The sequence below is a fragment of the Lepus europaeus genome, chromosome 2 (genome assembly GCF_033115175.1).
Source record: "Lepus europaeus isolate LE1 chromosome 2, mLepTim1.pri, whole genome shotgun sequence".
NCBI lineage: Eukaryota > Metazoa > Chordata > Mammalia > Lagomorpha > Leporidae > Lepus > Lepus europaeus.
Genome location: NC_084828.1, coordinates 76,968,042 through 76,977,871, shown reverse-complemented (window position 1 = coordinate 76,977,871; position 9,830 = coordinate 76,968,042).

Sequence of the window (9,830 nt, the reverse complement as noted above, 5' to 3'; positions counted from 1 at the left end):
CACAGAGCCCTCGTCGGTTAAAATGAGGGGAATGTGAGATACTGTCAACCTCATAGAATTTTTGCGAGTTATTATGAGAATGAGGTTAGTATGTGGAACGTTAAGCCCAGTCCCTGGCACACAGGAAATGCTATGTTAACGTTAAGTTACCTTCCCTCCTCCATAAACTTGTTCTCGGCTTGCCTCTTTAAAAGTAAGCCAAGAGTCTGTTTTCTTTTTCAATGTCAGCGCGCTAAGGAAAATCCTTTGATTCCTTCAGGCCCTGGAAGAGTGTCAAGGTCATTCCTAGGTCAGTCACATTACAGTAATAATGGGCTTGAGTCAGGATATTATTATACAAGAAAATATTTAATTTTTGTTTTTTCAGAAATTCTTCACATACTGCAGAGACTAATTTGGCCCTCAGCAAGTCATTGGGCATACATCACAGCCTACTTACCTGCAGCAGCAGCCTGTCTCCTAGGACCGCTAGACGCTGCCATCAGCTGAGCCCTCTCTGGTGGCCACAGGTAATGAGGGGCTTTGTATGCCGAAGGCTGTCATGGGATTTGCCGTTTGGGGAAACTTAGAAGATTTTCTCTGGGCCAATTGCTCATTCCAAGGATTAGAGTATTTTGGTCATGAAATCACACCATTTTCAAAGTCGTTTCCGAGTTCTGATGAAAAGTCTTTGTACCCCTGTGACCATCTAATGTTTTAATCCATCATGCCTCAGGCTGGAGTATTTTATGCTATTCCGTTAGCACAAAGTAATTCCAAAATATTGATAGCTGCTGTGCTGGTGAGGGTGCCAGAGGAGCCTGGACCATGCCCAGGCTGCCGCGTTTCCCTGGTGGGTGCTCTGACAACGAGGCAGAATATTGAGGGGATGGGGCACGGTGTTGGGAAAGGCTCACAAAATGACAGCAACGCTCACATGTGCGTCCACTTTGCACTTGACTAAGGAGCTTCACAGCCATTACGTCCATAGTGTGTGTAGAGATAATTACCTCTTTGCTCTTTAAAATGAGTAATCCAACTCTAGAAACATGAGGTCGCTTACCGAGGCCTTCCAACAGTTTGCATTGGTACAAGGATTACAATAGAGGGCTTCCAGCTCTTCTCAGGTGCTGCCCAAGGGATGAAACTGGACACTCACTGACTCGACACCCTGACAGGAAGTCACCGGCTGACTCCTGCTGTCAAACTATAAAACAGAGACGACCAGAGCTTTAACATCATAACAGAAAGGAGAGTTTGGAGTTGGCTTCTTTGCCTGACAAGGAAACACTCCTCTGTTTAAAAAAGAGAAACGACTGGCTAATTTGCTGAGGGGGCAGGTCAGAGTTGTGTAACGGCTGTAGAGAGGTGGAGGGCATCAAAGGTGGCTACGTAAGCCTTGAGAACGAAAGCTCTGAAGAGGACGGGGCCGACCCTAAGTCTCACACGATTGATAACATGAGCGCCAGGGCTCTTTGGTCAGGGGCTCTTCAGTTAGGCCAGCAAGGGTCTGGGGATCACCAACACCTGATGTTCCTTTTCGGCTCCAGCAGGTGACCATAGATAGGCCTGGCGTTCACTTTCACCCCTTAAACTCACCAACTTCTGACCTCAGAATCAGATGGAATGGCTAAAACACAGCTTGCCGAGCCCAACCCCAGGGTTTCAAACTCAGCAGATCTGGTGGAATGCCTGGGGATCTGCATCCCTAACCAGTTTCCAAAATGATGCTTTGCAGCTGGTCTATGATTCTTGCTTTGACAGCTACTATCCAAGACATGGGATGCTCTAAATAGAGAATTGAACATGTATACCTCTTTGATACTAAGCTTTTCTTTGGGATCTGACTACCAGATTATTCTCTCATCCCCAGGAAAGACAGAAGCCCCTCTGGATAACAGCCTCCATATTTTCCTTACGGGAAAATGGAAGTTGAGCCTTCTCTTCTGACAGTAGTTCCCAGAGCAGGGAACCACTTTTATGGGAATCCTGTGAATCCAATTTCAACAAAACTGCATACCCCTTATGTGTCCACTTCTATTTCTTGGGAGAAATCAGTACTCAATTCCTTGACTTTCCCTTTTAAAAATCATATCACATGAATTGAACCAATCTCTTTCATGTAGAGCTTGCTTTAATTACCACTCCATCCCGGTCTCCCCTATGGGGGGCAGAAACCCAAGTACTTGGACCATAATTCATTTTTTTAAAACTTTTATTTAATAAATATAAATTTCCAAAGTACAGCTTTTGGATTACAGTGGCTTCCCCCCCCCCCATAACCTCCCTCGTACCCACAACCCTCCCATCTCTCACTACCTCTCCCATCCCCTTCACATCAAGATTCATTTTCAATTATCTTTATATACAGAAGATCAACTTAATATATACTAAGTAAAGATTTCAACAGTTTGCACCTACACAGAAATGCAAAGTGTAAAGTACTGTTTGAGTACTAGTTATACCATTATTTCACATAGTACAACACATTAAGGACAGAGATCCTACATGGGGAGTAAGTGCACAGTGACTCTAGTTGTTGGTTTAACAATTGACACTCTTGTTTATGGCGTCAGTAATCACCTGAGGCTCTTGTATTGAGTTGCCAAGGCTATGGAAGCCTTTTGAGTTCACCAACTTCAATCTTATTTAGACAAGGTCATAGTCAAAGTGGAAGTTCTCTCCTCCCTTCAGAGAAAGGTACCTCCTTCTTTGATGGCCTGTTTTTTCTGCTGGGATCTCATTCACAGAGATCTTTCATTTAGGTGCTTGTTTTTTTTTTTTGTTTGTTTGTTTTTTTTTTTTTTGCCACAGTGTCTTGGCTTTCCATGCCTACAATACTCTCATGGGCTCTTCAGCCAGATCCGAATGCCTTAAGGGCTGATTCTGAGGCCAGAGTACTGTTTAGGACATCTGCCATTCTATGAGCCTGCTGTGTATCCTGTTTCCCATGTTGGATTGTTTGCTCCTTTTTAATTCTATCAGTTAGTATTAGCAGACACTATTATTGTTTATGTGATCCCTTTGCCATCTCACTAGTCAAAGTGATCAGTTTCAGTTCATAATTGATCATAATGATAGGATTAAGAGTCAAAGGGACCATAATTCTTTTCCTCCCAGGTGCATTAGCAGGAAGCTGGATCAGAAGTGTGTAGCAGTGGGATTCAAGCCAGCATTACAACATGGGATATGGACAGATAAGCAATGGCTTAACGCACTGTGCCATAGTGCTTCCCTGGAACCTAGAAATGCTTCATAGGTTTCAAAGAATCTTTTTTTTTTTTTTTTTTAGTTAATTTTTTCAGAGTCAATTAGTAGATACAATTTTTTTTTTTTTTTGGACAGGCAGAGTTTGACAGTGAGAGAGAGAGAGAGACAGAGAGGTCTTCCTTTTTCTGTTGGTTCACCCCCAAATGGCCACTACAGCTGGCGCACAACGCCTATCCGAAGCCGGGAGCCAGGTGCTTCTTCCTGGTCTCCCATGCGGGTGCAGGGCCCAAGCACTTGGGCCATCCTCCACTGTCCTCCTGGGCCACAGCAGAAAGCTGGACTGGAAGAGGAGCAACCGGGACAGAACCTGGCACCCCAACTGGGACTAGAACCTGGGGTGCTGATGCTGCAGGTGGAGGATTAGCCTAGTGAGCCATGGTGCCGGCCCAAAGAATCTTATAAACATTGCGTGCACACACTTGGTAAAAGAACATGATGATAGGGCCATAGCTGATTCTAAAATCAATCTTAGGGCTGACCACTATTGTCCAGCCTGCACTGGAACACAAACCTGAACCTCATGGATGTTGCTCTGCCCCACTTAGAGTGATGAGAAAACTGGAGTAACTCTGTGAAATGTATCCCATGAACCAATTCTATGAACAGTTTCTAATACTAAGGGCAGGATTCCTAAACCGTTCTTGGATGAGAAAAAACGGCATTGGAAAGATCCACAAGGTAAGTGAGAGTTCTAATGAGAAAACAGTAATCAAATGAGTAACTTACCTAGAAAAAAGCAGATTAGCAATCATAAATATTAGCTTTGTTTTACATTTAAATATGGATTAACCAACTTGCTAAGGAAATAGGGCCTTTTTTTAAACTTAATTTTCTGGGTAATGGGAGATGGAAATACCTTCCTCTAGAAAAATCTTTCTAAAACGGATTATTCTACTTTCAACCTTAAATTATTACCAAGTACTCATTGCTTGTTTCCTAAGGGTAGCAAACAACAATTTAGAAAATGCCAAAGTGAACTCAAAGAGGTGGTCACGGAATAGTCTTAGCAAACAGGTGACAAGAGATAAATTAATTATTATAGAATGCTGCTGGAGGTGGTGGTGAATCTCTTTGCTCTGTGTTAATTGTTTTGTCAATAGACTGTGGCTGCTTTAAAAGGGAGGGAGAGAGAAAAAACAGTCTGGGGAAGACCAACCTGCTGGCTTAACAGAGCCTTCTCAGAGTCCCGAGTCAGCAGCCCTGGTGAGGAGCGTCACAGAGGGTGATATTGATTCCCAGTGCAAGAACATGTGGGAGAGCCCACCTAGCAAAAGACCTGTAATTGGCTTCATTAGATCTCATCAAGTAAACTTCTACTCCTGACTCTTCCTAGAAGATTTTTTTGAGGCGCCATAGGGAGGATTTGTGAATCTTTGAATAGATAACATAGCCTGGGGGTCCCTAGTAGACTGAGAGCCAGGCTACTTTGATGTACACCCTGGTTTCACCGCTGGCTTTGTGGTCTTGGAAAAGTCACCGACCTCGGTTCCTGCAAAGTGACTGCCGACTGCTGCCACGACCACAGAGGTGGATGTCTCCTGTGGCCTGTGGCCACGGCTGCGGCTGGTGGCTGTTTATTGTGTATTTCTCACCGCCACTGTGAGTGAAGGAAGTCGAACCCACGAAAGGCTCAGAATTGCTCTGTGACCTGTTGGAATCTGAACGTTTGGACTTGGAACTGAGTCCTGGACACACACAAGGAGTGCACAGTTGGAATATTAGGAAAAGTGCTTTGGGGCAAAAGGCTTCCTTCACATGAAGTTTGCAGAAAAAGGAGAAAACAGTAGAGAAGTCACATAAATGAAAGTAAACAAGAGAGGCAAAGAAAGACAATTCATAGACACAGAAAGAGTAACCTATTAACTTTAAGAAAAAGAGAATTAGATTGGGAATAATACTTAAAGTTTCAATTATTCATGTTTCAGTGTACAATAGGCACAATCTAAATGAATCTTTGTCACAAGAAGATTGGGGAGGGCATTTGGCACAGCAGTTAAATAGCTGCTTGGGACATGCGCATCTCATATTGGGGTGCCTGGGTTCAAGTCCTGGTTCTGCTTCTGATTTCAGTTTCCTGCTAATGCACACCCTGGGAGGCAGCAAGCGGTAATGGCTCCTGTACTTGCACCACTGCCACGCACCTGGAAGACATGGATGGAGTTCCCGGATCCCCAGCATTTGGAGAGAGAACTAGTAGATGGAATCTCTCATTCGCTCTCTCCCTCTCTCAACCAAGTAAAATCAACTTTAAAATGTTAAAAGCAGACATTGAATGGAGATTGGCATGCAGGAAGGCAGAGAAGGGAAGAGGCACGGTGGAGCCGCCGAGAGTAGCAAGACCGTCCCAGTGAAACGCTTGAGCCAGCCTGCTGGGAGTGCAGACAATGAGATGACCCCTCAGAGCTGTCCTGAGCTGGGGCAAGAGCACCCACCTGGCCCTCCACTCCTCCTATTACTGGGTGGTCTATGGCCTTGGAGGGTAAGGCCTCCGACAATTGATGACCAGCTTCTGAAGCACCCCTACAGTTGGAATGAGTCCTTCATTCCTAGCAGGGAATGGGTGGTATGGGATAGCATCTACCACATGGGTAAAGGTGATCTCCTAGATGTTACCAAGCCTTGGGGAGTGGTGTGTGCTTTTCCATATGAACTGACTTGATAACAACGGCTAGGCCATGGTACCGCCCCACCATGTGCCAAACTGCAGAGGTGTGGACTTCATGAGCAGAGCACACAGTGCATGGAGAGAATCAGGTGAGAGCTGTTATTTGTGGAGCATGCCAAGAATGCCAGGCTAGATGGAGACGCCGGGGATGCTCTCCTGAATCAGATGATAAAAACGTCACTGGGGAAAGATGTAATATTGATGGGTTACTGCAACTACTTAGACATCTGCTGTAAATCTCGACAACAATCTGAGGATTTAATGCATTCTTGACTTGCCTTCCTGATAATTTCATCTTTCAAAAGATACAAGAGGGAGTGATGGGAACAGCTCCTCTACACTCAGTGCTAGCCAGCAAGGAAAGATTTGTTGGTGACATTTTTGATATAGAAATCTTCACTTCAACAAACATGTAACATAAAACGCAGTCCTGGCCTTCTTGAAAAGGGATCATGTCATCCCGATTCTATAATAGGAAAAAAATAGAGAAAAGAACCTCTGGTCAGAGTAGACATGTAACTGAGGCTTTGGGAAAGCAAACTTCAAAAAGTTCACAGAAATACAAATACAACCTCAGTGCCAGAGGCAATAAAAAAAACCATTTTTTTAATTGCAAAACTCTGAAAACTTACAGTTGCTACTATGAGGGTACTTCAAAAACTTACTGGAAAATAGAATTAAATGATAGGTTTATTTTGCTACATTTATTAAATGCATGCTTACAAGGGATCTTCAAAAAGTTCATGGAAATTGCATATTATAAAAAATTATGCATGGATTTCAAATGTGTTTTGCACCACCACCACCCCCCCCCGCCAAAAAAATCTTGTAATTCCATTTGTAGCACCTTTGTATAATACTACCTGCAGAAGCAAATACAATCCAATACAAGTCTATAGGTTGAAATGACACATGGAAAAATAAGAGAAAGGGCATAAGCTGAGGTGAGTAGAACAGTGATGCAAACCTGTGAGAGGCGACAGAGGCAGAACTGGAGAAAGAACTGAGTGCTGAATGAGGAAGACCGCAGGAAGGGCTCTGAAAGCACTCAGAGTTTGGAGCAAGAAGACAAGGAAGGGATAAGCTGACTGCTTCGAGAAGATCCTGGTAAATGACAGAGAAAGGCAGGGCACTCAACTGCTTCTTTCCTCTCCAGCAAGGAACTTGATCTTCAGACCGAGAAGGGCAGAACAGACATCACAGAGAGTAAATTCAAGTACAACTGAAATGAGGAGAGACTCAGAGAAAACCTGGTAGACAGGCTTTGGAGACTGAATAAAAGATTATAGGTCTCCGCACCACTGCCTTTCATCTCCGGGAGATTGAAAATGGGGCAGGTGCCAGAAATCTATGGCAGGCAAGAATACAGGTTTTTTTTAAAGGAGAGAAAACAAACTACGGGATCTATGCAATGATCTTAGCATTACGTTCTACAGTATTCTAGAATACATATTGCCTAAACCTTTGTAAGCTAATCATTAAGGTGGGCTAAACCACTTTCATATTTTTTTATAGAGTTGAAATGTAGAATATAAGAATATCAGGCACAATGAATCTTCTTTTTTGAAAAATTTATTTAAAATTTTATTTATTTATTTGAGAGGTAGAGTTACAAACAGAGAGGGAGAGACAGAATGGTCTTCTATCCTCTGGTTTACTCCTGAAATGGCCACAACCACTGGATCTGAGCCAATCCAAAGCCAGGAGCTTCTTCAGAGTCTCTCACACGGGTCCAAGAACCCAAGCACTTGGCCCATCTTACATCTTTCCCAGGCCATAAGCAGAGAGCTGGATCGGAAGAGGAGCAGCCGGGCCACAAACTAGCTCCCATATGGAATGCTGGTGCCGCAGGTGGAGGCTTAGGCTACTATGCCATAATGCCAGTCCCTGGATCTTTTTCACCGCAACATTTTGCAAAACTGCTCATAATGTTCATTGGAACAAGGCGAGGTGGTGTCTCCCAATCTGTAGACTGGTTCAGGAGAGTCTCTGCAGACAGCTGCACTCAAGTGATGCTTTCTAAGGCTGTGTACACCTGTTCCTGTCCTGCTCAACACTTCTTCTGGAGGGTTAATATAAAGACAATGCAGGTATAATAGAATATCCTAAGAATAAGCAATTCGTAAAAGTTACTGAAGTCCATCAGTCATTAGAGCAATTTAGATGAGTAAACACTATAGCAAGCAGTACTTTTAATAGTGTAAATACAAGAACTGCTACCCATGTAGACACTGATGAGGATTTACATGGGTACAGACTCTTTGGAAAACAATTTTGAATTCCTTATCAAGTTTTATTAAGCAACATCCACTTCCAAGTGTCATCCTCAGGAAATTCCCATGAGTATCCCCAAAGATGTTACAAGATGTTCGTTACAGTATCATTTATTAGTAGTACAACTGAAAACAGTCTTAAGGTTTATCAATAGAAGGAAAGTTAGATAAATTGTACCCCTACTCTCTCCAATGGAATGTTGGGTGTCAGTTAAAAAGATGAATAAATATGGAAAAAGCTCTAAAATATACGAAAGGTGAAAAGGGTAAGTTTCAGAAAAATGAATACAGAATGATATCTCAGGAAAGAACTATTTCCAGAAGCGAAGGAGTACCTGGGGAAAAGTCCTGAATGATACATCCCAGGGGCCAGTGTTGTGGCACAGCAGGTTCAACCACTACCTGCAGTAGTGGGACTCAAGTTTGAGTCCCAGCTGCTTCACTTCAGATCCGACTCCCTGCTAATGTGCCTGGGAAAGCAGCAGAAGATGGTCTAACTCCTTGGGCCCCTACACTCACATAAGAGACTACTCAAATGAAGCTCGGGGCTTCAACCTGGCCCAGCCCTGGCTGTTGTAGCAATCTGGGGAGTGAACCAGTGGATGGAAGAGCTCTATTTCTGTCTCTCCCTCTCTCTCCCTGTAACTCTTTCAAATGAACAAATAAATCTTAAAAAAAAAAAAGTACACCCCAGTTGGGTGAAGATCTTTGAAAAAAGATGTGGGTTTAGAGAAGGCCAAGGCAGAGGTTTGCTTATCTACAGCTTCAGGTTTTAGGCAATGTTATGCATTTAACATGTTACCTATAAAATTAAAAATAAATGAAGAGTTTAAAAATATGTACTGTTTTAAAGAGAGAAGACAGCTTAAGGCATTAGACTGCAGACATGCATCCCTGTTGTGGCTCCAGTAAGTTACCTCACTGCCCTGCGCTCCAGTGATCACATCTGTAAGACAGGGAGCAATCACCACTCTAAGACTTTGTTGATGAAATGGGACAATGTAAACAATGTTCCGCAAACCTCACAGTGCCCTGAAATTCCTTATAGTTTGCATTTATCCAAGTTGAAGTTTCTGCTGACCAAAGTTGAGAGGAAAATCTAATAAATTGAATGATAAAACTAGGGTCCACATTATTTTAATGAATTTGAAAATAAGCTTAAAACCATCAGAATAATTGGGTAGAGATGAGCATAAAGTTTAATTTATATGCTTAAAAAATGAATTGTGCAGGTGCAGGTTATAAGAAATACAGTACTAGAGTCATTATGAAACAGTCTTAGAAGGAGTTAATGATGTGGCTGCTACAAGTAAAGCATAATTTGAAACCATAATCAGAGAAGACTTAGGAAGAGAGGTGTGGTCTCAGTTACCAACAGGAGCAGCCACCAAGATTCTGTGGCCCAGGCTGGTTGGCCAATTAGAAACTGAAATATAGATCGTGCAGGAATGTGCCAGACTTCCCCGCACTTCTCTCCTTTGAATACCACACAAGTTCAGCAGTCGATATGATTTGAGTAATTTTCCCTGTTGTTCCCATTATAATGTAAGCTGCTTGAAAGCAGGCATCACATATCATATATACTCACTCCCATGAAATTTGGGGGAAAGTGAGGCATAAAAAAGGCATTTAATAAGTATTGA